At 40.4% G+C, this 14,962-nt stretch overlaps 1 long non-coding RNA gene across 9 annotated transcripts in view; it reads left to right on the plus strand.

Annotated features, from left to right (window-relative positions):
- LOC118153561 (uncharacterized) overlaps nucleotides 1-9,708 on the plus strand; it is a 103,456-nt gene extending 93,748 nt beyond the window's left edge. For 6 of the 9 annotated variants that reach the window (XR_008481208.2, XR_013536321.1, XR_008481210.2 and 3 more), the window contains one exon: nucleotides 8,995-9,708. This is a non-coding gene — a long non-coding RNA (uncharacterized LOC118153561). The remainder of the gene's footprint in view (nucleotides 1-8,994) is intronic. The other 3 variants (XR_008481211.2, XR_008481209.2, XR_013536322.1) reach the window with 3 other exon arrangements.
- Nucleotides 9,709-14,962: the final 5,254 nt, after the last annotated feature.

Raw genomic sequence — 14,962 nt, forward strand, 5'->3', positions numbered from 1 at the left:
ATGGCAGCCTGGCCCACATAGTAAGTCAGTGGCCTTCTTCCCCTAGATTTCCTTCTCCAACTCTGAACCTGCTTCTTCCAAAGCAAGACCTTTCAAGTTGATTAAAAACAGAAATGCCAGCAAGTATTTTCTCCCATTATACAGGTTGCCTTTTCATTTTGTTGAACCTTTGTTTTTTTCCTGAGCAGAAGCTTAGTGGTTTGATGTAGTTCTACTTATTTTTGCTTTTGTTGCCTATGTTTTCAGTGTCATATCAAAAAAATTATTGCCAAGACCAATGTCAATGAGCTTCCCCCCAACCTCGTGTTTTTCTCTAGGAGTTTCATGGTTTTAGACCTTACATTTAAGTCCTAATCTTATGGTATATGGTATAAGACAAGGATCCAATTTTATTCTTTCACATGTGTATGTTTAGTTTTCCTATTACCATTTATTGAAGATAATTTCCTTTCCCCATTGTTTGTTCTTGGTGCCCTTGTCAAAGATCTATTAACTATATGAGTGTGGATTTATTTCTGTACACTTTGTTCTGTTCCATTGGTCTATGTGTCTGGTTTTTTTTCAGTACCATATTGTTTTGATTACTAGAGCTTTGTAATATAGTTTGAAATAAGAGCATGAGATGCCTCCAGCTGTGTTCTTTTTTTCTCAAAATTGCTTTGGCTATCCAGGTTTTTTATTGTTCCATATGAATGTCAAGATTGTTTTTTCTATTTCTCTGAAAAATAACATTGGAATTTTGGTAGATTACATTGAATATGTATGTGGTTTGGGGTAGCATAAACCTTTTATCAATATTAATTCTTCCAATCCATAAACACAGGATAGCTTTACATTTATTTATGTCTCTCTAAATTTCTTTCATTGATGTTTTATAAAGTGTACATATCTTTCACATCCTTGGTTAAATTTCATGCAGCATTATTCACAACAGCCAAGATATGGAAACAAACTAAACATCCATCCAGGGATAAACAGGTAAAGAAATTATGGCACATATATACAATGAAATATTACTCAGCCTGGAGACAACAGATGCTGGAGAGGATGTGGAGAAAGGAACACTTTTACACTGTTGGTGGGAGTGTAAATTAGTACAACCATTGTGGAAGACAGTGTGGTGATTGCTCAAGGACTTAGAAATAGAAATTCCATTTGACCCAGCAATCCCATTACTGGGTATATATCCAAAGGATTATAAATCGTTCTGCTATAAGGACGCATGCACACGAATGTTCATTGCAGCACAGTTTACAATAGCAAAGACCTGGAACCAACCCAAATGCCCATCGATGATAGACTGGACAGGGAAAATGTGGCACATATATACCATGGAATATTATGCAGCCATCAAAAACGATGAGTTCGTGTCCTTTGTAGCAACATGGATAAACCTGGAAACCATCATTCTCAGCAAACTGACACAAGAACAGAAAATCAAACACCACATGTTCTCACTTAGGGTGGGTGTTGGACAATGAGAACACATGGACACTGGGAGGGGAGTACTACACACTACTGTCTGTTGGGGGAAAATAGAGGAGGGACAGTGGGGGGTGGGGAATTGGGGAGAGATAGCAAGGGGGGAAATGCCAGATATAGGTGATGGGGAGGAAGACAGCAAATCACACTGCCACGTGTGTACCTATGCAACAATCTTGCATGTTCTTCACATGTACCCCAAAACCTAAAATGCAATTTAAAAAAAGAAATATTACTCAGCCTTTAGAAAGAAGATCATGTCACTTGTGACAACATGGATGAAACTGAAGGATGTTATGCTAACTGAAATAAGCTAGATACAGAAAGACATACTCTGTATGATCTCACTTATATATGGAACCCAAAAAAGTTAAACTCATAAAAGCAGAGAGCAGAGTGATGGTTGCCAGGGACTGAGGGGTTGGAGCAGGTAATAGGGAGATGTTGGTCCAAGGGTCCAAACTTTCAGGTATAAGATGAACAAGTTCTGGGGATCTCATGTACAGCAGGAGTGGTGATGGGCATGTTAATTCATGTAATAGTGGTAATCACTACACAATGTATATGTATATCAGATCATCATGATGTATACTTTAAATATATTTAAACTTTGTCAATTAAATACTAAATATATAAAATATAAATAAATATTCTTAAAAGAAGAAAAATCCCAGACATTCCTGGAGGCTTTCCTATGAGGTAGACTTGGTGGGGAGAAAACAGTGCTCAGAAAACAGTGTGAACAGCACAGGAAGAGAGGCAACTCAGGATACAATTCTGAAAGTGTTCATTAAAGCACACTCGATGTAATAATTCATTAGTCATTCATTTTATGGTTAGTCCACCTCACTCAGGTTATTTCAAAAAGAGGTAGAAAGACAACTGGAGAAAAACTGTTCACATTCAGTTCCTTCTCTGGCTTAATTGAAGCTAGAAGCCAAGTCAGCAAAACAGGGGAATTGCCCAGTTCTGATTTTTAATGACTGATTGATATGGTTTGACTCTGTGTCCTGACCCAAATTGTAAACCCCACATGTCGAGAGGGACAGCTGGTGGGAGATGATCGGATCATGGTGGCAGTTTTACCCACGCTGTTCTTGTGCTAATAAGTGAGTTCTCACAATATATGGTTCTTTGATAAATGTGTGGTGCTTCCCCTCCACGACCCCTCCTGCTGCCTTGTGAAGAAGGTGCTTGCTTCTCCTTTACCTTCCACCATGACTCCTGAGGCCTCTCCAGCCGTGCAGATCTGTGAGTCAATTAAACCTCCTTTATAAATTACCTAGTCTCAGGTAGTTCTTTATAGCAGTGTGAGAACAGACTAATAAACTGATGTAGGACATGAAACAAGAGTCAACTGATCTAAAAGTTGCTTCCTATCTAAAAGTGCTTCATTTATTTCTTGCTGAAGATGAAAAAGGACATGTGCGAATTCAATTCAGACATCTCCTAGTAGCTCCATAATGAAAATCACTTAAAATATATGAGCGAGGTGAATTTTGGCAAATACATCTATACTGAAAATAGCCAAATAGTTCTAGTTCTGCCTGATTCTATGTTTGGTACTTTGGGACACTCTGTTAGCTCTCTAACTAAAGTGAAGAAAATCCAAATTCACTCTGAACTAGATAAGAACAGTCAAATAATCAGATATCTTTTCTCCCTATAACACCTTTATGAGAAATGAACAAATAGCTAGATCTGATTTCTCTTTTTCTCTTCCTCCCTCACTCCCTCTTTCCCTCCCTCTCTCCCTCCTTCCTTCCTTGATTTCTTTCTTCTTTCTTTGCAACAACCACTCCGTAGTGTCTCAAATGGTGAGAACAAATATAGTACAATTTCTATATTTTTCCCAATAAACATGTCTCTGAGGCTTTCATTATGGGAAGCCAACCTAACTTAAAATATTCAAAAATATACTAAATTATATTCAGAGATATTTTATTATAATTGTTTATAAGGCACATATAAGTAAAACAGAAAATTTAATTTGCATTTCACCTTTAAGCTGTTGTCTATTTCATCAGCATTCATTCATCACTATATTAAAATAAGTCACTTCCCCAGAGTACCATCTTTTCTGCCTACTTAGTAGTTTACTTGTCTAATAAGACATTGAAACAGTAAGCTGCTGAATCAATACCAAGGAAAGCAGACTGTTGCTAACATTTATTTTTAAGGCATTTAACGAAATTATAACTGTTTTCTCTAATGGTTTTATAACTTATGATACTCTGCATTAGACCAAATACTGTCCATCTGTCAGCCTCTTTATAGATGCAAATTGGTCTTTTAGTAATGAACTGTTTAAACCAAAAAATGCCTCCCTAATAACCTAAAAATGATTAGTTTTACTTTGTAAAAAGACAGCTTACCTATTTGATATATACTTACTGGCATGAATGATCTTAAGAGACTAATTTTCAGGACATAATAATTGACAATTGTGGGAATTGACATTTTGGATTCTGGAACCTAAATGAGCCTTTTTTTTTTTCCCCCAAGATTTTTCTCAATCTCTATGCATTTGAAGTAGAGCATGTTCCTGCTTCTGTATTTTCTATGCTGTCATTTCAACTCCTTTTTTATTCCTCATGGACCATTAAGTTCCACCAGATCTTACCATTTCAATCTCCCGTAGTCCTCTCCTTCACCCCATGCTTCTGCTGAGTGCAAGGACTCTCTATCTCTTGCTTAAACAATTAATAACAGCCTTTCAATTTGTCCTTCTGCCTGTAATCTGGCTGTAATCCAAGCCATCATGCCCACTCCCACCAAAGAGATTTTCTCAAAAGCAAAGTAGATCCTACGGGGAAAAGTCCAGATTCCTTTTCCCAGCAAAATATTGGCACCCCTTTCTCCTCTTCTGTGCAGTCATACTAAGTTGCTGATCATTTATTTAATGCATCTTGATGTTTCATGCTTTTCTGCCTTTACCCCTGCTGTTCCTCCTGCCTGGAATTCCCTCCCTCCACCTTGTCTATCTGCCCAACACCTGCTCAGTTTTTATGATCCAACTCAAGTGCTATGTCCTCCCAGGAAACCTTTTCTGAACTTCAGCTGTAGGTGTTAACTCTATTCTTGGTTCAGTTTCTGTACCTTGTATAAACTTCTGTTTTGTTAATTTGTATAAATCACCATATTCATCTTTGTAGCTCCGGCAACTTAGCAGTGCTTGAAAAAGTAAAAGTCATTGAATGAATAAATGAAGCAAGTGCAGTAAGAAATAGGTCTCCAAAGCCAATAGGCTTATTTCATTCATGGCAAAGTGCCATTCAATTTAAATTCAAAGCCATTTTGATAGGCACTATCCCAGGTCAACAGAGACTCCGGTGTTCATTTTGGGTTCCTCCAGAAGCTCGCTGGATGACGAAAGTTCAAGTACAAGTAAGTTAGAGGGAGGCGAAGAAAACACGATTAGGAGAATGGGAAGGTGAGGTAGGGAAGGGAATGCAGCCTATGAAGGATGCGTTCTTAAGCCAGTTATGACTGTGGCTGGCTGGAACAGAGTCAGTTCAGATTATGCACCTCGGAATTACCCCTCTTAGAGGCAGATGGGGTATTCAGATGCTAACTTCCATTGGTCATTGATTGAGGGTTGCTCCTGGGAGGTATTAATTCCCAAGGGCATCTGGCCAGCAGCACATGTGGGGAGAATAAACTGCATTAGGTGGGAAAAGCCCTTAGTTGGCAATCAGGTGTGCACTGGGGCCTCAGGGCTGAGCGGGCTGTGGTAGACTTTGACATGGCAGCTACATTTGGTCTTCGGTGTCACTGGGTGGTCAACTACAGAGTAAATATAAGAGGATGAAATACAATATTTCTCAAAATCGCTCAGCTCACATATACCTCAGACTATTTGCTCAATTCATTATTAATTAGGGCAAGGAGCCGAATCTTTTGTTTCCCATTAAGACAATTTGTGAAATATGTCCAGGGTGAGCATATCCACTAAAAATCACCATCAAAGGGATTCTCTTGGGTTTCTGTTGTTCAATCTGAGTATGTTGTAATCACAATTCTAAAGTCATTACCCTCAAACCCTTTATGCCTTTGCAAAGTTATCTCACCTGAATTAACAGGTAACCAAGATGAAAATAATTTACAATTTACCATTGATCCCATTAAGGCCCTATGGGGAGACGCACATGACTGACAGTTCAGAGATAACTGCCATGCTGCTAGGCTTTGTGTGGCCCAAAAAGCTGTGAACGGCACAGAAATATGCAAATAAGTAAATGACAAACCCATAGGCATTGATTAAAACTTACAAATATACTATTCTCCTGGAAGATTTTGTCTTGTAAAGAATCAATGACCACACAGAAATTCTCCAGCAAAGCTCATATATGAACTCTTTGTTCATTTTGTTAAAGTTCTCAAGATGACTTTAACCGTTTAATGTACTATTTGGAGACACTTTTCACCTACTGATAATGCCTCCTTTTTACTTTCTTTTATAACTTGGATCAACTTCTCTGCTCTTGAATTTATTGTTTATTTATTGGAGAGAAATATAAATCTGGGGGAATCAATCATAAAGAAGAAGTAACTCGAACAGTTGTGTCAATAATCAAAGTTTCATTTGTCAACTGGTTTTCTGTGATACAATTGATCTTTTTCGAATCCTGCATTTAAAATCTTTTAAAAACTTGAGGGCACTTGGAAATAACCAACAATTATTTTTACTTTCTTAATAAACATGTCTGACCTCAAGCAGCTTACAGTCAAGGAGGAGACCTATCTTATTTGCACTTAGCCCCCAGTAACCCTTAATTATTCAAATTAATGTTTTGAAAATAAAAAAGATAAAATATTTCAATGCACCCAGTAAGTTGAATCAAACTTAAAAGCATTTATAAGAATTTACTGAGATTTATCACTCTAATAGGTACTACTGATTCATACAAAAGAAAGTTTAAGAAATTAAGACAATTACAGGTAAGTGTAGCAGGGGAAAGGATAGATGAGAACGCTCTAAGACAGACAAGAAATAGTGTTAAAAGTTACACAGACAGAAAATAGAGTGGGATTTCAGAGAAGGGAAAGAGCTGAGATCTGGAAACCTCAGGGAAGGCTTTCTGGAGTGACCCCAGGTCTCGTGGGCCTGGGACAGTTCTTGTTTACCCCTATTATTCCAGCATATTCATATCTTCACATTTCACTCTCAAAGAAACCTATCTGTTTGTATGACAGATTATTGGGTCTCTTTATTCACGAAGCAAAATGGAAAGAAACAATAGCATTGAGACTGTTGTAGAAAATGGCCGTGGCTCAAAGGGCGATAAAGGACATGCGTAGAAGTCACCAGGGTGAATATGAATGTCATGTGCAGGAGATAGAAAAAGCCTGTTCTTGCTGTGTTAGCAGCTACCCTTGGGAAATAAATGAGGTGAAGATAGCTGGGTGTGGAGGAGCGACATTGGGGATTTCCTGAAGATCAGCTCAGACAGAAACAAGATCTTATTTTCCTACTTTCATCTCACTAGAAATGCACTTGCCCATTCATGCTATTTTCTATTAGCTTTCCATTCAAAGCCCTACACACATACAATAACTGGTGTCCTGGATTGGAAGAGAAAATAGTTTTCCAGGTATCCTTCAACTCCACAGAAATTCTTTGCCTTTGCAGTGCTTAGATTTTCACTCCCATCCTCTTTCAGAGTGAACTCTGAAAAGCTGTGTTCTGGGTTGGAAGTGACGAGTTTCCAACAGATCACCGTTCAGTTCAAATGAAGAGGAACCCCCCAGCAAGCGGTTATGGGTAAGACCTTAGGTCTGCCTCATTTGCGAAAAATCACCTCTGCATAGCTAGCTCTGTTCCAGGTTGGTGGGCAATTGACCAGGAAACAGAAACGCTGGGGGTTTCAGGTGATATGCTGGGAAGCAAGTTATCTTGAGAATGAGTTACTAAAGAGGAAAAGTCTCAGAGGTTTCCACATTTGAGCAAATATCTTCTAGGCAATACCACAAGGGGCTTGTGGGCTTCTACCACAAGGGCTGATTTCAAAGATCCATTTGAGGATGAAGAATCCTGGCTATCATATTGAAGAAATTAAGAACATTTGCCAGATGAGCCCAAAGGGTTATATAGTGAGGGATTGATCAGATTTATTGTTCATGTGAAAACTTGAGTTCTTCTAAGTCAGCTCGTTCCTACAAGTGTCAGTCATGTTCACATTCAATTTTTTAAAGTCTCTCTTTTGATCCTAGCTTCAGTCATCATCTGAATTACTTTTTAAACAGCCAGATTATCCCCCAAAGTTACTTCACACTGTGACTCAGCTTCCTTTCCTTCCACTCCCACGTCAATCCCACTAGCCTCCCTCCACTTCACTCTTCTAGATCTGCAATCTAGAAACCTCACCAAGGAACTGTGAACTCTTCATCTATTTGTTCCACACTCTTCACCATCATTTGAGACTGCAGATCAGCTTCTTCTTTTGAAAACTGCTCTCTTATTAATTCTAGGACAAATCACCATGATCTGTTTTTTATTTTTCTGAACACTTGTTCCATAACATCTTCTATGCACTTCCTTGGCAATGTTTTTCCTTCTCAGATGGTTAAGTCTTAGCTCAGAAATCTATAACTCAATTCCCTAATCCTTCTCCTGAACCCCAGGCCAGTGCCTAATTATCACTCCAGAAGAACTTCCTGAGGATATTTAACCAGAACTTTCTAGGTACTTCCAGAAAGAACTATCCCTGAGTCTCTCATCAGGCTCTTGCTCATACTTCTCTCTGTTAAGGGCCCCACTAGTTTTTGTTCTTGTTTGTTTCACCTGGGCTCCAAACTCTACAGATATTGTTGATTCCTTCCCCCTGCAAAACTCTCTTGCCCATCCACAAGCCACACCTTGCTTGTCCCATCTCCATTATAGCTTTGACACTGACTTATTTTTCATGTGGATATTAGACCCCATTACCACTTCTGAGCAGCGTTACAAAAGCTAGGGACTGGTTCCATTATCTACAGTCTCTATGCTTCCAACACTGCCACTGCACTGTTACACTCTACCAAATACGAAATTTGTTTTGTAACTTGCATCTCCAACATGTCATTCCTCTAGTAAAAACATTTCACAGTGATGCATTTATATAGAATAGAATACAAACTCTTTGGAGTAGGAAACAAGAGTTAAAATCCTGTAGTCTGCCACTGTTCAAATCTTACTCGGTTGGATATTCTCATTTTGTACCTGGAGATCCACAACATAAGGAGACCTACTCTTTTTCTTCCTCTGTGCCTTAGAGGCTAATGCCTATAGGCTGCATAGACTGAGAGTCTGAGCATTCGGTGTAAAATTTCTGAATACTTCCCTCCTCTTGAGTATGAGAAGGATCTATGTATATCATGAGATATTATCCCTCTTATTGGGATATGTTATAACGTAACAGTGAAGGGACTTTGCAGATGTAATTAAGATTTCTAATCAGTTGACTTTGAGTTAATCAAAAGATAAATTATCCTGGGTAGGCTTACTATAATTGTGTGAATCTTTTAAAACAGGGTATAATAGTCAGAAAGACAGTCTCCTGCTGGCCTTGATGAAAAAAGCAACCAAGAATGAGTTCTACAGCTGTAAGGAAGTGAATTCTGCCAACAACCACCAGAGCATGGAAGAGAACCCTGAGGCTTGTACGAAACTGCAGCCTCTGTCAAAACTGATTACAGCCTTACAAGACCCTGAGAAGAAAACTAAGTTCTTTCTGCATTCCTGGCCCACAAAAACTCCAGGATAATAAAATGGGCATCAAGCCGCAAAGTTTATGGTCATTTATTACACAGCAATAGGTAACTAATACACTTGCTCTTCTGGTTCAGTTAGGCCAATGGGAGATGTCCACAAATGTTCAGAGAGTCAGAGAAAAGAAAGGTGGAGATACTTATTTGCCCTTCCAGCTCCCCGGCTTCTGCCAATGGCTTGCCTTCAACTGTGGCTTTCTTAGGGCTCTCGCAACTGCCCCTCTGTGTTCCTGGTTTGGCTTCCCAATGTAGGGCCATGATACTTCATGATCTCTAGTCACTTCCTCTCAATTCTGCCCACATTTTTGTATAATGTTCCTTTGTTCAACCCCCTTCAACTGGCCCTTTAGAATATTCCATCATTTTCCTCCTGGGGCTCGGTCTAAGGAATAGACTTAATTTCTAGTATAGTCTTAACCCTATCCAACCCCACCTCCAAATCTGAACTGCCTCTTTGTACTCCTCAAAACAACATCCTAAATTTTTTTCACATGATGTCTTGGCTTTGAATTGAGAAACCATAGCATAGTGAGTGGGGTGGGGGGCGGGGGGAATGAATTCAGAGACCATGGCATAGTAAGGGGGAGAAGTCCAAAGCTCCCAAAATATGAGTCTAGTGTAAGCTTTGCCACTTGCTAGCCATGTGGCTTTGAGAAAATGACTTAACCTTTCTAAGCACAGTTTCTTCACCTGTAAAATAAGGGTAGTGACACTCACGGAGCAAGGTTTTTTTTTTTTGTTCCACATTTCAGAAATGAGTTGCTCTTTGTTAAACCTGAAGCAATTGTGTCTCAACCCTCTTAAAGTTCTTATCTCATATCACATATATTTTATATTTATTTACCTGGAAACATGCTGCATTTCTTCCATTGAATTCTAATTAAATTATGTGTAGACATTACGTATCTTTGTATTAACTGGAACCTAGTGACATAGTGCCATGGGCTTCATAGCTGCTCATTAATATTTGTAGACTGGGTATCTAGAAGGAAGTACTGTGGTTGACTCTTGACAGTCTAATTAACAGAAAGTCAAAATATTTTAATATCATTGACAAGGTATGCAAATGTATTGGTATATGATAAATAATATGTAGTGGAGATTTAAAACAATCATACTTGGCCGATTGGCCTGGCTTTGCATATAAATTACCCCACTCCACTCATCATTCCTATTATGTCTAATCAAACGCAAACTAGGTAAATGTTTGAATGACTAAATGCTGCTCTTTTGCTGTGGCTTCCGGTTCCCATGAAACACCTTCGTGGAGGTGAAGTAATCGGAACCGGATGTTGGGTGTTGCACTGGTAACAAAGTGGTACTCATGCTAAAAAGCCACAGGGGAGTCTTATTTTGAAGACTGTAATTATTTTCCAGAAACATGTGTTCATTCAACCCATATTTTTGAAATCTACCAAGTGCAAAAGAAAATACCATAAAACAAAATCACATCTTTGAAGAACCAGAGCCGATGGCCTTAATTTGCGTGTATATAGTGATACACATTTGCAGCCTTTTGTCTTCACACACGCCTTCTCATTTATTCTTCACAACTTCCACGAGAGGAGGTCAACTAGTAGTCTCTACACAGTATTCATGAGGGAGCTGAGGCTATGAGAATTTGTTGTTTCCTTAGATCAGGGTCCCCAACCCCTAGGGCCATGAACAGTACTGGTCCATGGCCTATTAGGAACCCCCACGGGCAGGTGAAGAAGCATGACTGCCTGAGCCCTGCCTCCTATCAGATCAGCAGCAGCATTAGATTCTCAAAGGAGCTAAAACCCTATTGTGAGCTGTGCATATGAGGGATCTAGGTTGCATGTTCCTTATGAGAATGTAATGCCTGATGATCTGATGTGGAACAGCTTCATCCTGAAACCGTCTCCCTGAACCCAATCTGTAGAAAAATTTTCTTACACAAAACTAGTCCCTGGTGTCAAAATTGTTGGGGACAGCTGCTTTAGATTGGCTGACCCAAGTGGTGACCTTTCTGATGAAATACCCACTGTTTGGCAATATAATAAAAGCTGGGAGAAGAGGAGAAGGAGGAGAGGAGAAGGAGAAGGGAAGGAGAAGAAAGGCATCCAAAGTCCCCTCGTAAAACCAGGCCCTATTGCAGGCAGAAGGCCAAATAATACGTTTGAAGATACACAGAGTGAGCAGCAATCAGAAACTCTCTAAGTTCACACATGTTGTCCATTTGATCTTCATCATGTCAGTCTGAAGCAAGTGAACATATATTTACCCCAAATAACAGACGAGATGACGGTTTTAACGTCAGTCATCCATGGCAGAACCAGGAATTAGAACCAAGGTCACCCAACTCCGAAGTCTTGAACTATGATCAATTACAGACATAAATTAATGTGTACATCTTAAACTGTGTGACAGTCTAATCAATTCACAAAATTCGTTCTTCTTAATCTTTAAGAAGATGTAATTGGTACTTGCTGAAAGCAGTGATCCTGAGTTGGCCAACTTGGTCTAATTTTCTAGATAAATCACTTCACTTCTCCCACCCTCTCTACTATGTCTAATCAAACACCCAAAAGGAAAACATTTGATTGACTAAATGCTTTTCTTTTGCCTTGGCTCCAAGTTCTTGTGATAAAAACTTCATTCACCAGCACAGTGGTTCATGCCTGTAATTTCAGCACTTCGGGAGGCCAAGGCAGGCAGATTACAAGGTCAGCAGTTCAAGGCCAGCCTGATCAATGTGGCGAAACACCTTCTCTACTCAAAATGCAAAAATTAGTCAAGTGTGGTGGTGCACACCTGTAATCCCAGCTACTCAGAAGATGGAGACAGGAGAATCACTTGAACTTGGGAGGCGGAGGTTGCAGTGAGCTGAGATTGTGCCACTGCACTCCAGCCTAGGCGAAAGAGTGAGACTCAGTCCCAAAACAAACAAACAAAACAAAACAATAACAACAAAAACTTCATCCAGGTAAGTAAGAACGGCTGGTTTCCGGTGTCAAACTTGTAACAAAGCGATATGTATGCTAAAAAGCAAAGCGTATTTCTCAGGGCAGTTATCACAGGTTTCCATGGAATGACAATTACAAGGTAGATGGATCATGCAACGCCTGCTGCGCACTTTAGAAGACTATTTTAATACTGATTTGCATAATGGTTGGCCTGGCAAGAACAATGCTGAACGCCATGGCTACAGAATGCAGTCCAATGGAATATCATGTGAGCGGAAGTGCTAAAGTAAAAGTTGCCAAAGTGTGACTGTAAACCCTTCATTTCATCCCGAGTTCTGTCCACACACAATCAAATGCAAATTCGCACCGTTTCTTGAGAAACTGGCAAGAAGTGACTGAAACGGAATAGTAACGACCTCCTTAGTGTGGAATCATTATCTGGTCATCTTTGCTTTTATACATAACTTGTCTGTACCCTCTGAGGCATTTGAGTTTGCAACCTCTATCCCTTTCTTAACAACTCCCCACTCCCACCTTGGCCCCTCTCCACATTTGCTGGCAGATACACCAAATCTGATAACTCAGGAAGAATGAATGTCACCCTCTCAACTGAAAAACTTTGAATGAACCTTTGAAAAAGGTAGAATCAACAACGGTTAGCAGCAAGTGATATTTTCATGGCAAACAGACACTCTCCCAACGTATTAAATAACCCAGCAATCTAAATTGCAGGTGGAAGGTAGCCATTAGTGAAGAGAAAAAAAAAATAGTTCGTCTCTAGTTAGATTTATCATTTCTGCCTATCGCTCTTCCCTGGAAAATGGGTAGATACAGTCAGCCTGTACTTCGCATCCCAAATACAATCTTTGGAGATTATTTATTTATTTATGAACTTCTTTCTTTCAAGCGTTCGAATTCATTTTCACCACAAGAGGGCAGCCATCTCTTAAAAAAAAAAAAAAAAAAAATGAAGCCTTGGTTTTGAGAGAAATAGGGCCAAAATTTAGGTAAGTTGTGCTTGGGACAGGCATTCAGTAGTTCCTCAGAAGTCACACACCCTACATAAAAGAGGTTCTGCAATGGGCAACACCACCATGAAACAGTGCTCGGAATTACCCATTTTCCCTTAGATTCTAAACTGACAAGGTTTCCACTTACCAAGTTACGAAGTTCTAAAGCTGCAAGACATCCTTGATGTCATCACAGGACATTTATTTTTTACTTTTTCTCCGGGGACATTCAATAGTTATCAACTTTTCCTCCTCTTTAAAAGCTACCTATTGATTGAAGTCTCATAGAGGTTTGGTTTGGTTTTTGAAATCTAAGTAATGACAGAAACAACAGTTAACTTCTCAATTAAACTTGATAGGAAAAAAAGTAGTTTCAGAAGCCCAATAAATACTTTTTAAACTGTGTCTATATGTAGAATATGTTTTATTGGCTACTTGTTTGCTGTCCAGTGACTTAGAGTGACAGTCAATTTCTATAGCACCTTCCCCGTCCCCCCCAATCCCCCCCCGGGCGCAAGAAATAAAGTAGCATGTTCCTGAATAACTCCCCCCACCTCTCTTTTATTTTCCTGGTAGGCAGGCTTCCTCCAAAATACCTTATTTGACCTTTATACCTTTAGAAACAGCAAGTGCCTAATTCGCCTCTGTGGGTTGCTAATCCGATTTACGTGAGCGGAACCTAGAATTATTTTAGTTCCCCCACCGAAAAAATAATACACATGGATAATAGTTTTATTACCAGCTCCCGATTCTGACTTTTTTCTCTGTGTTTTGCAAGCCCAATAGCTCTGGGAAAGCAGAACCTGGCCTTTACCAAAAATTTCTGCCCTTGGTTTTGGGGATCATTTGGGCAACCCCGAGGTGCTGTGCAAGGGGGCTCCTGGAATCCTGGGAAGGGTAGAAACCCTTAGCCCCAGACTCACGGTGCAGCAGCTCTGAGAATATTTCAGCTGAGGAGTGAGTTGAGTGAATATTCAGCTGAGGAGTGATTTGGCCACGTGTCACAGCTCTACTTCTTGGGGGCCTGGTGGAAGAGAGTGGAGTAGAAGGTCCTAAGGTCCCAGACTGGAATTGTCCTGTATGCTTGGTTCACGCTATGCATTGTTTTACCTTCCTCTGAGCTGCTAATCGCCTGCCTCTGAGGCGCAAAGATACAAGGATATATTTATATAAACATACATTTACATGTACATGGATATGAAAATAAATGCATACACATATTTATGTAAATGGAAATTTGTACACATGCATTTACATATGTAAATACATACATCTCTATGTATTAATGTTTAAAAGTACTCAATTTCCAGCCTCCTGTTTCTTTTAATTTTCCTCCTGTTCCAGGGAAACAGAAGTGTGGATCCCACGTCTATGCTATGCCAAAATGCGCTGCAATTGAGGTGTCCTGTTTTACTTTTTGAAATCGTGTATTACCGAAAAACTTCAAACTGAAAGTTGAATAACGGGCCCAGAGGGGAAATAGAGGCCAGACCCTGACCCTGCGTTTGTCCTGGATTTCGCCTTCAGAGTCCCCCGAGGGTCCGGCGCGCCAGCTGATCTCTCCTTTGAGGGCAGGGGGTGGAGGCGCGAGCGCCCGCCTAGGCGGCCGCACGCCCCCGCCCTCTGCCCCACCCCGCCGCGGCTGCCCGGGCGCGCCGTCCACACCCCTGCGCGCAGCTCCCGCCCGCTCGGGGATCCCCGGCCCGCGCCGCCGAGGGGGAGGTGTTCGGCGGAGGCCGGGAGGGAGCCTGCTGGCGGCGTCCCCTTTAAAAGCCGCGAGCGCCGCGCCACAGC

The sequence above is a fragment of the Callithrix jacchus genome, chromosome 5 (genome assembly GCF_049354715.1).
Source record: "Callithrix jacchus isolate 240 chromosome 5, calJac240_pri, whole genome shotgun sequence".
Classification (NCBI taxonomy): domain Eukaryota; kingdom Metazoa; phylum Chordata; class Mammalia; order Primates; family Cebidae; genus Callithrix; species Callithrix jacchus.